This window comes from Bos javanicus, chromosome 1, assembly GCF_032452875.1.
Source record: "Bos javanicus breed banteng chromosome 1, ARS-OSU_banteng_1.0, whole genome shotgun sequence".
Taxonomy (NCBI): domain Eukaryota; kingdom Metazoa; phylum Chordata; class Mammalia; order Artiodactyla; family Bovidae; genus Bos; species Bos javanicus.
Genome location: NC_083868.1, coordinates 50,389,819 through 50,402,671, shown reverse-complemented (window position 1 = coordinate 50,402,671; position 12,853 = coordinate 50,389,819). Strand labels below are relative to the sequence as shown.

Here is a 12,853-nt window from a genome sequence, read left to right as displayed (position 1 = left end):
CTTCAATCATGGCAAATGTCCCCAGGAGGCAAAACTGCCCCCAGAAATCCCAACTAGTTAAGAACTACTGGTTTAGACCTTCATTCATTTAATAAAACTGTGGTTTCCAATAAAGGGATCATTGTTTTAAAACAGAATCTTAGCGTAGGACTAAATAATCACTGAATATGAATGAAGGGATGGAGGAAGCAATTGCACATAATAATATCTATCAAATTGGTTTTCTTCACAGAAACATATTATATTAAACTACGATAGGAGGATTGATTTCTGACTTTGAAACATTGGGATCTAATCCAATCTAAGAAATTACAAAAGATCTATTTCACAGAAATCTACTTCATATATTCATTATACTGAAACAAATTGTATCTACTATATATACTTTCTAAAGTGTATATATCACATGTATCTTATTTATTTTTTTTAATTTAAATTTATTTATTTTAATTGGAGGCTAATTACTTTACAATAGTGTATTGGTTTTGCCATACATCAACATGAATCTGCCACGGGTGTACACGTGTTCCCAATCCTGAACCCCGCTCCCATCTCCCTCCCCATACCATCCCTCTGGGTCATCCCAGTGCACCAGCCCCAAGCATCCTGTATTGTGCATCGAACCTGGACTGGCGATTCATTTCTTATATGATATTATACATGTTACAACATGTACCTTATTTGATATGATAAAATATAATAGCTCTACTGACAGAAGATTAAGCTGATGTCTTTAAAGAGTCTTCCAAACCTGATTTTATGATTCAATGACACATAATTATATCTCATAATTCCTCTCATAAACTATTATATTAAACAAGAGTTTAAAATCTTTGTCAAGGTCATGTAAAATACAACAAGTAAGATTTCTGTGTGTGTGTGTCTGCGAGCGTGTGCATGTGTGATATGAGTTCTTGTAATTCCCAAATAACTTGGTTGCATGGCAGATGGGAGAAGACATCTAAGGGAATCCAATGTCACTTTGTGAAACTGAGAAAACAGCTATGCAGCCTCTTTTTTCTACAATTTCCTTCATAAACATGGCCACATGGGGGGTCAAATTGGGTCTTTGCTGAATCAGAATTAGGAATACAATTTTTCAAAGTTTACTTCTACATTGCCTTTCATAAGTATCATATATTATAATGTAGATATAGTTGTGCAATTGCTACATATCAGAAAAATAGTAATTCTTCCTTTTTTTTTCTCTCACCAGTTGCTACAATTTTAGATATGCATTGTGTGCATACGTGCTTCAGTCATGTCTGACTCCTTGCAACCCTTTTTACTGTAGCCTGCCGGCTCCTTTGTCCATGGAATTTTCCAGGCAAGAATACTGGGGTGGGTAACCATTCCCTTCTCCAAGGGATCTTCCCAGTGCAGGGAGTTAACTTGCATATCTTGCATCTCCGCCATTGCAGATGGATTCTTTACCATTGAGCCACAGAGGAAGCACCATAAATGCATTATATTATGTCTTTTAGATAAATGGTTAGGCCACTGTGGAATCACATTCAGGTGAAAAAAATCTTTTTACTAAATTATAAAATACTGCTAGTATTCAGGAATACACTATAATATATGTGTTTTTAACATTACTTCCAAGTTTGGCATGTTATAATGCTCAAAATATTTATCTTTTTAGTGGAGTATAGGTCAATTTAATAATCCATATTATATCACAGAAGGGACATCTAGAAAAACAATATAATTTAAAAAAATATAGTGACCAGTTTGCATTACTGTGCTGAAAATTACCTTCTCAATTTACCATGTGAAAATAAAAGTGGAAGTTACTCAGTTGTGTCTGACTCTTTGTGATCCCATGGACTGTACAGTCCGTGGAATTCTCCAGGCTAGAATACTGGAGTGGTTAGCCTTCCCCTTCTTCAGGGAATCTTCCCAACCCACAGATCGAACCCTGGTCTCCCACATTGCAGGCGGATTCTTTACCTGCTGAGCCGCAAAGGAAGCCCAAGAATATTGGAGTGGGTAGCCTATACCATATGCCTCATTATATAAATATCCTAAGCATATAATGATATATGAGCCTGATAAGTCACACTTATTTCCACTTAGTTTAGGTTTTACTTCATCTCTGCTTCATTTTTTATCATTGCTCCTTGGGACCATCTGCTTTGTCTGAATTCCTACATATTCTTCAAGGCCCATCTCAAAAAATCACCTATTTATACATTAAACAAGCATCAAGTGTTTACTGAACACCTACTACAATCAACACCTACTACTACTATCAGGGCTTCCCTGATAGCTCAGTTAGTAAAGAGAATTTGCCTGCAATGCAGGAGACCCTGGTTCAATTCCTGGGTTGGGAAGATCCCCTGGAGAAGGGATAGGCTACCCCTCCAGTATTCTTGGGCTTCTCTTGTGGCTCAGTTGGTAAAGAATCCGCCTGCAATGCAGGAGACTGGGGTTTGATCCCTGGTTTGGGAAGATCCTCATTTTTTATTATAGTAATTTTGACAAATTATATCTTTGCTTCTCATAAGGAACATGTCCTAAAACTGGCAGTTTACCCAAATTCATAAACGCACATAAAATTTTCTTAATAAAATGCAATAAACTGTTACATTTTTTTACTTTTTCTTTCCTTTCACCATCAACACCAGCATTTGGATTCCATTTGGGGTCACTTTTAAATTATAAAGCAAAAATTTTACTTAGAAATGATTTAAAAGCAACAGAAATGATTTAATTTATGGACTTTTTTCTTACTTTTTGTGAAATGCCTCAGGAATTTTAAACCAGCAAAACACAAACTCTACTGTACTTGTTAGAATTTCTTAACTTGGGATCCATAAATGGACTTTATGGCATCTATGAATCCTCTAAAGTTATTTTTTAAAAAACCCAAATTGTAGTATACTGAGGCATCTCTTTTTAAAGAAAGAGAATTCAGAACTTTTATTAGATTGTCAAAGATTGCCTTGAATTAAAAAATAAAATATTTAAGGTTCATTCTAAATTGAACAGAACTTATGGAAGCATAATTTGATGCTATCTATCAAATTTAAAATGCAAATACCCTTTGATCCAGTAATTATACCATTGAGGATCTAGCCTACAAAAAGTTTTTGCACAAGTGCATGATTATATGCAAAGATAACACAGAATTATTTTGAATACTAAACAACTGAGGAAACTAATGTTCATTAAAACAGAAATATAAGCTAGAGAGTGTATCTACACAATGCTCTCCATGAACCCACTGAAACAAATAGGCAAATACTTTGTTTTCCTTTTTGTCTGCATATATTTCAGTATTTATTCTTTATCTTTCATTTATTGGCTATTGAGTGCTCGCTTTGTGCCAAGGGCTGTCTAGGGTAGGCAATTCACATTGATAAAAGGAAAACACCCTGTATTCAGAGTTTAAATTCTAGACATATATATATATATATATATATATATATATGAATTTTAATTTCTTTTCAAAAGAGGGAGAAATTATCAGTTTAATTTCTCCACTATGCTGCAACCTATTTGAAGGAAAAACCTACATTGCCCTCACTTTGAAATTCATCACAGCGCCATGAAGGTTGCAGGTGCTCAATAATAATGGGTAAAATAAAGCCCCAGTGCAGTGCACTGAAAGGAACTCTATCAGATCATATTCTTACAGCCCTTAACTTTTAGTCTTCATTTAACATTTCAGAAAACCATATTACTATTCTTTGGGATTCTAGGGAATCCGGGAAGGTGGGGATAAAGCAGATACTGAAGTAATTAGAATTCAATATCTTAGCATTGTCCACCACCAAAAAGCTATTGTGTTTTAAAAATATTTTTAATGGAATAAAACATACACTCAAAACAGTGCACCGACCTAGATTTACATTTGAAATGTCACCAAGAGCATCAGGATTTAGGGTTTCTTTGACAGTTTTCTTCACATTCTTTGTTTTGAAGATGAAACTGGGGTTTCCAAAAATTTGTTTCAAAGGGGAGCTGTGTGTCACCAAGTCCTCATTCCTCAGTGATGAGTTTTTGACTGGACTGCACAGTCTCTGTAAACACTGGTCCCTTTGTGGGGACAAACTCAAATAAAAATACTTAAAAACACTTCATGCTCTATTGCGAGGCAGGGGGAAGGCAAGAAGACTACATTGAACCAGAAATTTAAAATTTGTATATGAAAATACTAATCTTCTATATTTTATTTTAAAATGTAGTAAAGGAGACTAAAGAAAAGTACGTTTAATCATGTTTCCCTTTATATTCTACAGTTCACACATTATAATAATTACAAATATTTATGCAACTAATAATTTATGTAAGTTGAAATTCATAAAGTTGACTGTTTTCTACTATCATGCTTCTCTCCTAATTATCTAGGAATTGATGCTATGTCATTAAGGAATTAATTAATCAATAAAATGAAAAGAATCAGTAAACATTATTTTCCTTTTGTTTCTCTCCCTCAATTCAATTTCCTGCATTAATTTTTGCATTGTCTCTATTCAGATCCTGAGGACTTCATTTGGGAACCAGCTTAACTAAAGAGGTAGGTAGAAGAAACCCCTATTTGAATACTGTCCCATGTTAGATGCAAAGGAAGGATGAAAACATTTATGCTCAAAGTTTAACTAAGTGTATCAGTTCTATTTGAATACTGAAAAGTTACATTTTCCCATGTAAGTTGTATTGAAATTGTGAATATGACTTAATTATTTTAGCAAAGACAATAACTGTATTGTATTCACGAAAACACTATCAACAGGAAAGCAGGCACAACGCTTCACAAAAGACCTTAAGTGCATCATCTGAAGTAATGGGAACTTTTGGAATTTAGACTAGAGCCTGTCTTCAGAAAGAGTTCAATAGTTATTGTGACATTATTAAATTTGTTGTGTGCAAATAATTTAATGCCATGACAACAAAAAGACCTCTTGATTTGAGATAATCAAAGCTGTCCTTGATAACACTCTCCAACTCCCAAACAACAAATTCCTAATAGCTTTTACATTTCTCAAATGTCTTAGAAAAAACATATCATAAATATTTTTAGCCAATAAGATCATCATTGTTTTCAGAGAGCTTCTGTTAATAATAGCTTGTGCTAATTTTATTGCTTTAGCATTTAAAGTAATATTCTATAGCATTAGAGAATTTTACCCAATAATTGAGGTAATGAATTACGGGGGAGAGGGAGGGGATAGCAAATAAGTTGTCAAGGCTCCTGAATGAGCAGAGTAGTAAACTTTTGCTTCCTAATTGCTTGAGTGATCTTGTCCAGGATGCCTGCTTCTGGAATATTCCTGGTTAAGTATTTAACTAGGTACCAAAAAATGTTTACATAGGTTGAAATAGCTTTTTGCTCTTTTCTTCACATGAATTCCAATTAGCACTGCCTATGTCTCCTGAGGATATAGATTTGTACAATCAAACATGGTAAGTAATAAAGGTTAAAAAGCTATTTAATAGATTTCCCCACATATTTCGTGAAGATTGCTGGCTGATTTCCAAGACTTAGATTCGTGTAAATTCCATGCTTTTAAATTGACAACTTCCCACAGGAGTTGTAATATAAGTTAAGGTCATAGGAAGAAAATGATGGCTTTCTATGGCATTTGCCCTTTTTTAAGAACTAAACTCAGCTTACTATGAAATCTAGTTTTCTAGTTCTTATGAGGAAGAAGAAATAGAAACACTTGTCCAATACATATTTTTTGAAAGCAATTAAGACCACAGGAAAAATAAAATTTTCTTTAAAAAATTTAAAAGTAAAACAAATAGTTGCACAATAGGAAATCAACATAATATACTACATAAAAATGAAATCATCCTCCAGTCTTAAGAGGTTTTGTGTTGCTTCAAGGACAGGTCAGCATAGAGAATGACACCCACAGTAGCTTGTCTACAGCACAAGCTCAGTGGTATTGCTCTGAAATGCATGAACTTAGACAATATTAACAATAACTTTGATATATTCCACTTTCCCTGACAGTCATTACTCTTAATTGATGAGTGGGAGGAAAAGTGGGAAAGAGAACAAGATAATTTAGGAAAGCAATGAGTAGAAATGAGAAATATAGGAAGTTGTACTGAAAGGTAGTTTTAATCTTTTCTAAGGATATCAGAATGGGGAAATGCTTTTAAAGATCTTGTAAAATCTGGACCTTAATTTGGCTGAGCTTTGAAACTCTTCCTTACTCTTAAATAAGTTGCTGAACACTTTGTAATCCCAGAGGCTCATTGTAACTTTAAAATGTGTCATATTTATACTGTGATTTAGGAAAAGGTTTAATGATCCGCAGAGTTTCTGGAAGACTAACCATCATGGACAAAATGGCAAAAACGATAACAACAACAAACACCTAGAAAGGTGAGCAAGTTCTTACAGCAGGAAATGGCTCTTTTGCATTCAGCTGAATTATCTAGGCCAAAATACCAGAGTGGGTAGCCTTTCCCTTCTCCAGGGATCTTCCCTACCCAGGATCGAACCCAGGTCTCTTGCATTTCAGGCGGATTCTTTACCAGCTGAGCCACAAGGGAACTGGCCCTCTAAAATTAGTAGGTTATTGGATCCTAGAAAATTCAGATTGCAATAGGGGTATAGTGAAAAAAAAAAATCAAACCTACAGTTTGATTTAGTAAAGAGTTAGCCAAATTAAAAGCAAAAAATACATTAGAGCAATTATAGCAATAATAATGGACATTTTATGGTGATTTATAGTTTGTAGTACTCTTTTATGTATATTGTACATTTTTGCATTTGAATCTCACAATAGCCCTATATGATGAATGAATAAATGTTTATGGTGAACACATACTATGATGCTTCCTTTGCTGATGGGATCCTGTTCACCCTTCAAAGCCAAGAGACTACTACACAAGAGACTACACCAACAATATCAAACCAGTATGTAGTGAAGCTAGAGCACCAAATTAATTCTCACCTGAAGTCCAATACTCATCACTATTAGATAAACAGAAAATGATGACACATTCTTATTTCATTTTAAATTGTGGTTAAGCTAGGAATATTGTTTGAAAAGTATAAAATGTTTTCCGTATGTATTAGTAAATAAAACTTTCATATTTAACATTATAAAACCTATAGATCAGAAGGACAGAAGGACTAGCAAGAAAATAAACTATCAAGTACCACCTCTTTCTCAATTGGATGTTATATACCAACTGAGCATTTATTGCCAGGAAATATGTGAAGTCTTGTCTATGACAGCTCATCTGATTCTCAGAACACAACAGAAAACTGCTAATATCTGAAATAGATATCTTTCATATAAGGAATCAGAGGTATAAGAAGGCTTTTAAGTGTAGACGAGGCACCTTTGACAGGTGGAATAGCACTTTATTTAAGCATTTCAAACACCCAGCACAGTAGAGAAAATAGAATAGACTACCAAGAAAAATTTATTGGATGAATAAAATGAAGGTTAGGATTCAAATTAAGTCTAACTTTAAAACTCATGCCTTTCCTCTCCATCAAAAAGAGTTTTCACAATTACAAGTTTTTGAAAACTTTTTACTTTTTATTGGGGGTATAGTTGACTTACAACGTTGTTTTAGTTTCTAGTGTTGTAGTTTAGTCCCTAAGTCGTGTCCAACTATTGTGACCCCATGGATTGCAGCCTGCCAGGCTCCTCAGTCCATGGGATTTCCCAGACAAGAATACTAGAGTAGGGTGCCATTTTCTTCTCCAGGGGAACTTCCTGACCCAGCAATCGAACCTCGGTCTCCTGCATTGAAGGAAGATTCTTTACTGACTGAACTATGAGGGAACTCCATCAAAGTAAATAACTTTATCAAAGTAAATCAGTTATACATGTACATACATCCATTCTTTTTTAGATCCTTTTCCCATTTAGAAAAGCATCCTTTTCCTATTATAGAGTATTGAGTAGAGTTCCTTGTACTGAGTTAAAAATGTTTAAGTTCACAAAAAACCTTAACATAATGTTTATTCATAACTGCCAAATTCTGGAAGCAACCAAGATGTCCTTCAATAGTGAATGGATAAACTAGGTGGTACATGCAATGGAATATCAGCAATAAAAAGAAATGAGCTACCAAGCTCATGAGCTCAAGCTCATGAAAAGACAAAGGAAACTTAAATGCACATTGCCAAGTGAAAGAAGTTAATCTGATTGATCTTCTGTACCAATCTGTATGAGTCTGACATTATAGAAAAAGGTGAAACTATGGAGATAGTAAGGAGAGGAGTTCCCAGGGGGTTGATGAGAGGAAGGATGGGATGGATAGACAGAGCACAGAGAATGCTTTGAGTAGTGAAATTATTCTGATACTATGATGGTGGATACAAATAATTATACATTTGTCAAAACCAATAAAACATACAACACAAAGAGGAAAACATAAATTATAGATTTTACTTAATAATAATAATGTGGCAATACTGACCCCTCAGTTGTAACAAATGTACCACACTTATGCAAGATGTTAATAATAGGTAAATAGGGGGATGGGGACTGTTTAAGAGTATAGGGGAACTCTTTTCTATTGAATTTTTCTATAAACCTAAAGAAGAACAATGTACATAGTTTCTTCAGCCTATGGAATGTATACATTCTATATTCAGACAATCTCATTTAAATTCCCTTGGTTAAGATGGAAGGAAGGACATAAAATCTTCAAGGACAAAGCTTTGCATCCACCAGTAAAGGTGATCTCTGTCTAACCAGCTGCATCCCCAGGCAGCTCTCTGCAGGTGCAGACAACACCAAGACCTCTGCTGAACAGTATCCTGGGTGGTTGTGCTGCAGTAAGAAATGGTGTTTTATGATTATGTTTTCTACATATTCTCAATCCCACCAAGGTGCTAATAATATATTTGGTTCATCTTTGGATTAAAAGAGATAATGTCTTTGATAATTCGTTCATGGTTACTTCTCGGGAAGATAATGATGCTCAAAATCCCCCTAAACTTCATTTTATAATATTTACCTCCTTGGCTCTGCTATTCTTAACAGTTTTTAAAGACAATAGTGTCATTAAGGTTAAAAAAAAAAAATCACTGTCCCTACACATTAAAAGAATACCATGTTACAGAGATGAGCTGCTGGAGTGTTAGCAAGGCTTCATGTTATATCATGTGTTTGGTTTATGAATCTCATTTGAGTTCTATAACTGAAAATACTCCTAAAGCTTCCTCTCAAGGAAGAAATTAATTAAAAACAAACAAACCAAATAGAAATGACTGGGATGCTTAGACTGTGTCACTGTCTGAAAATCCAATGGCAATTTTCAAGTTAGTTCCCCCTTAAGAGCTTTACCAAAACATGCTGTAAGTGTGCATTCTTCAGCTACAATTTTACCTGTGTATATAGAACAGATGATAAAGAACATCTCTGAAATCAGCTTTAAAATGTTTTCTTCATTATCATTTTTTCAATTGTCAGTAGCCTCAACATACAAGTATGAATATTGATGCATATTCAATCTCTCTCTCTCTCTCTGGAATATATATATATATATATTCCATACCTTTATAGGTAATCAGTATGATTTTAGAATTTGTTATTCAGAAATTCATTGTTTCTTACCTCTAATTTTAAAACCTGAGAGATATTTTACAAAGGAAATTTCCAAACCAATATCATACCTAATAGTTGCCCAAGGTAAACCTATATGGTCAGTGAAAATAACTCATACACAAGTACTTCAGAAAGATATCATTAGGGAAGTGTGCTATTCATTCTAAAACCTTTAAAGCTAAAAGATAATTTATAATGATGTACACTGGAAAGCCAGTGCAATCTACTGAAAATGGAAAATTGCATGTGCCTGAAGAATAGTCTATAGTAATTACAAGTTAAACATTTTTCCAATATTGTTGATGTAACTGAGAAACTATAAAAGATATATGCTAAACACCAAGATCCACAGTTTGCATCTCAATATAAGCATTTTATTATTGACTTGTGTCATATTTTCCCTAATTTTTTCTAAAAGCCTAAGAAAATAAAATTTCCTTAACCCAAAAGATTCTATTTCAGGTAATTTATAAAAGCATTGTACCATAAAGCAATTGGTTGGCTACAATATGTCAGATACTGTATTCCTGTTCAGCACACAAACATAAATAAATTATCTATTCGAAGGAGATTAAAATCTAGAAAAAGAGGCAACAGACAACACTACACAGGTATGATTCAAGCCCTAATACTAAGAAGGTAAGTGACCTACAGAGTTAGTTGAACTATATGTTCTCATGTTTTCCAGCCATTAAATAGAAGATAATAGTATCAAGCTCAAAGGGTTATTGTGAATATTAAATAAATTAATGTGTAAGCTGCTTAAAGGGCTTCTCTGGTGGCTCAAACAGTAAACAATCTGTTTGCAATGCAGGAGACCTGGGTCCAATCCCTGGGTTGGGAAGATCCCCCTGGAGAAGGAAATGGAAACCCACTCCAGTATTCTTGCCTAGAGAATTCCATGGATGGAGGAGCCTGGTGGGCTACAGTCCATGTGGTCACAAAGAGTCAGGCATGACTGAGTGACTTAATACACAAACTGCTTGAAAGAATACTTTTCATACAAATGCTCAGTAAATGTTAACTATTAATAAAAGATGCTCAACATCATTAATCATTAGGGAAATCAAAGCCACAAGATACCACCTCATACCTCTTAGGATGGCTCTTACTAAAATGGTCAAAAGGTACATGCTAGTCAGAATGTGGAGAAAAAGGAATCTTTGTACACTGTTGGGGGGAATGTAAAATGGGTACAGCCATCATGGTAAAGTACAGATATAAATAGAAATACCACATGATCAGCAACCCACTTCTTGGTATATATCCAAGAAAACAAAATCACTATGTCTAAGTGATATTACACTCTCACAGTCACTGTGGCATTATTCACAGTAGCCAAGATATGTGAACAATTTAAATGTCCATCAATAAAGAAAATGTGATACACACACATACATACAACCACATAATAGAATGTTATTCAGCCTTAAAAAAGAAGAAAATAAGGAAATTCTGCCATTTGTGACAACATGGATGAATCTAGACATTTCACTGAGTGAAATAAGACAGACACAGAAAGACAAGCACTGCATAATCTCACTGATATGTCGAACATAAAAAGCCCAACACACAGTAACAGAGAGTAAAATGGTGGTTGCTAGGGCTTGGGGAAGGGGGAAATGGGGAGATACTGGTCAAAGGCTACGAGCTTTCAGTTATGAGCAAGTTCTGGATACCTAATGTACATGCATGTGTGCTTAGTCGCTCAGTCTTTCTGACTCTGGCGACCCCATGGACTGTAGCCCACCAGGTTCCTCTGTCCACGGGACTCTCTAGGCAAGAATACTGGAGTGGGATGCCATTCCCTTTTCCAGAGGATCTTCCCAAACCATGGATCAAACCTGGGTCTCCTTCATTGCAGGAGGATTCTTGACTGACTGAGCCACAAGTGATTATGCTGCTGCTGCTAAGTCGCTTCAGTCGTGTCCGACTCTGTGTGACCCCATAGACGGCAGCCCACCAGGCTCCCCCGTCCCTGGGATTCTCCAGGCAAGAACACTGGAGTGGGTTGCCATTTCCTTCTCCAACAAGTGATTATAATTATTAGTAATGCACACATGAAATTTGCTCAGATTAGATATGAAGGTTCTCATTCTATCGCCCCAACAACACACAAAGGGAAACTATTTGAGGTGATGGATACACTGGTTAGCTTAAATGTGGTAATCACAATGCAATATGTGTATCACAGCATCATGTTACACACTTCGCACACATACAATTTTTTTTCTGTCAATAATATCTCAGTAAAACTCAAAATGTTAGCTATTATACCTCTGTCTTTTATTATTTAGGGGAATCAAAGAGATTATGTGCCAAATGTTGTACAAGCAGAGGAGAGATTGATGAATAGACTGAAGAAGGCTTTATTCCAAAAGGACATTCATATTGACCTTCACAGACAAGGATTTCTTCAAGTGAGAAGGAGAATGAAGGAAAGTGCATGCAGATGAAATGCTGGGAACAAGAAGTATGATCTCATTCAGCCAGTGTGGCTAAAAGTTAGGGCATGTGGGAGGTAATGGAAGGAAATACAGCTGGGAAGGCTGCTTCTGGAGTGATACTTAAACAACAGCTTAAATAATCTGGATTTTACCCTATAAAGAATGTGGAAGCAATAAAAGGGTTTTTTGGTGTATTTTAAGGATGGCAGTGAAGTGGTCAGATTTTTGCTGTTGAAAATTCTCCTTAGCAGTGTTGTGAAAGATAATCAACTACAGCAGAGACTAGGGGATGGTAACCTTGTTAGAAACTTACAATGTTTAGAAGGTCAAGTAATCATAGTGAAATATGGCAAGAGAATGAAGAAGAGAAAGCACAGTGAGGAGGAGACACTTCCAAAGTGGAATCTATGTGAGCTTCATGTGATCACAAAGTTCACATTTCCCAACCCAGCTGGGTACACTGCTCATGTGAAGAAGAGATAACACTTTGTCTCGTAGAAGCACATCATGCACCATGTGTGAAACCACACACAAACTAGGCAAATAGGAGAGCTGCCTTTTTATGTTAGCTTTTTGGAAAAAGCTTGAGACTAAACAATCAGAACCGTCCAAAGCAAATATTAAGTCTGGTGGTGTTAAGTGCTTGGATTTCTAAATGCAAATTGTTAATGTAACTTGCATTTTGGTTTTAACACATGCAAGCCCTTTTTGGTAAACACCGCAAAATACAGAAAGAGAAAAGCCATGGTGCTGGAACTTATATAGTCCTAAAGAAAATTTCCTGCTTATTATTCCACTAAGGCTTTGTGTTTACCAGTTAGAACTTTTGATGAAAAGAGCAAAAATGAAATGTAAAAGAAAAAGACC

General features: G+C 35.3%; 1 protein-coding gene and 1 long non-coding RNA gene across 3 annotated transcripts in view; one reads left to right on the top strand and one right to left on the bottom strand.

The window, feature by feature from the left end:
- The window catches only part of ALCAM (activated leukocyte cell adhesion molecule), a 228,626-nt gene that overhangs the window by 75,885 nt on the left and 139,888 nt on the right, over positions 1 to 12,853 (bottom strand). The window lies entirely within an intron of this gene.
- LOC133228707 (uncharacterized) lies at positions 4,483 to 12,605 on the top strand. Its single transcript, XR_009730342.1, has 3 exons — positions 4,483 to 4,525; positions 6,257 to 6,346; positions 11,837 to 12,605. It is a non-coding gene; the product is annotated as an uncharacterized LOC133228707 (long non-coding RNA).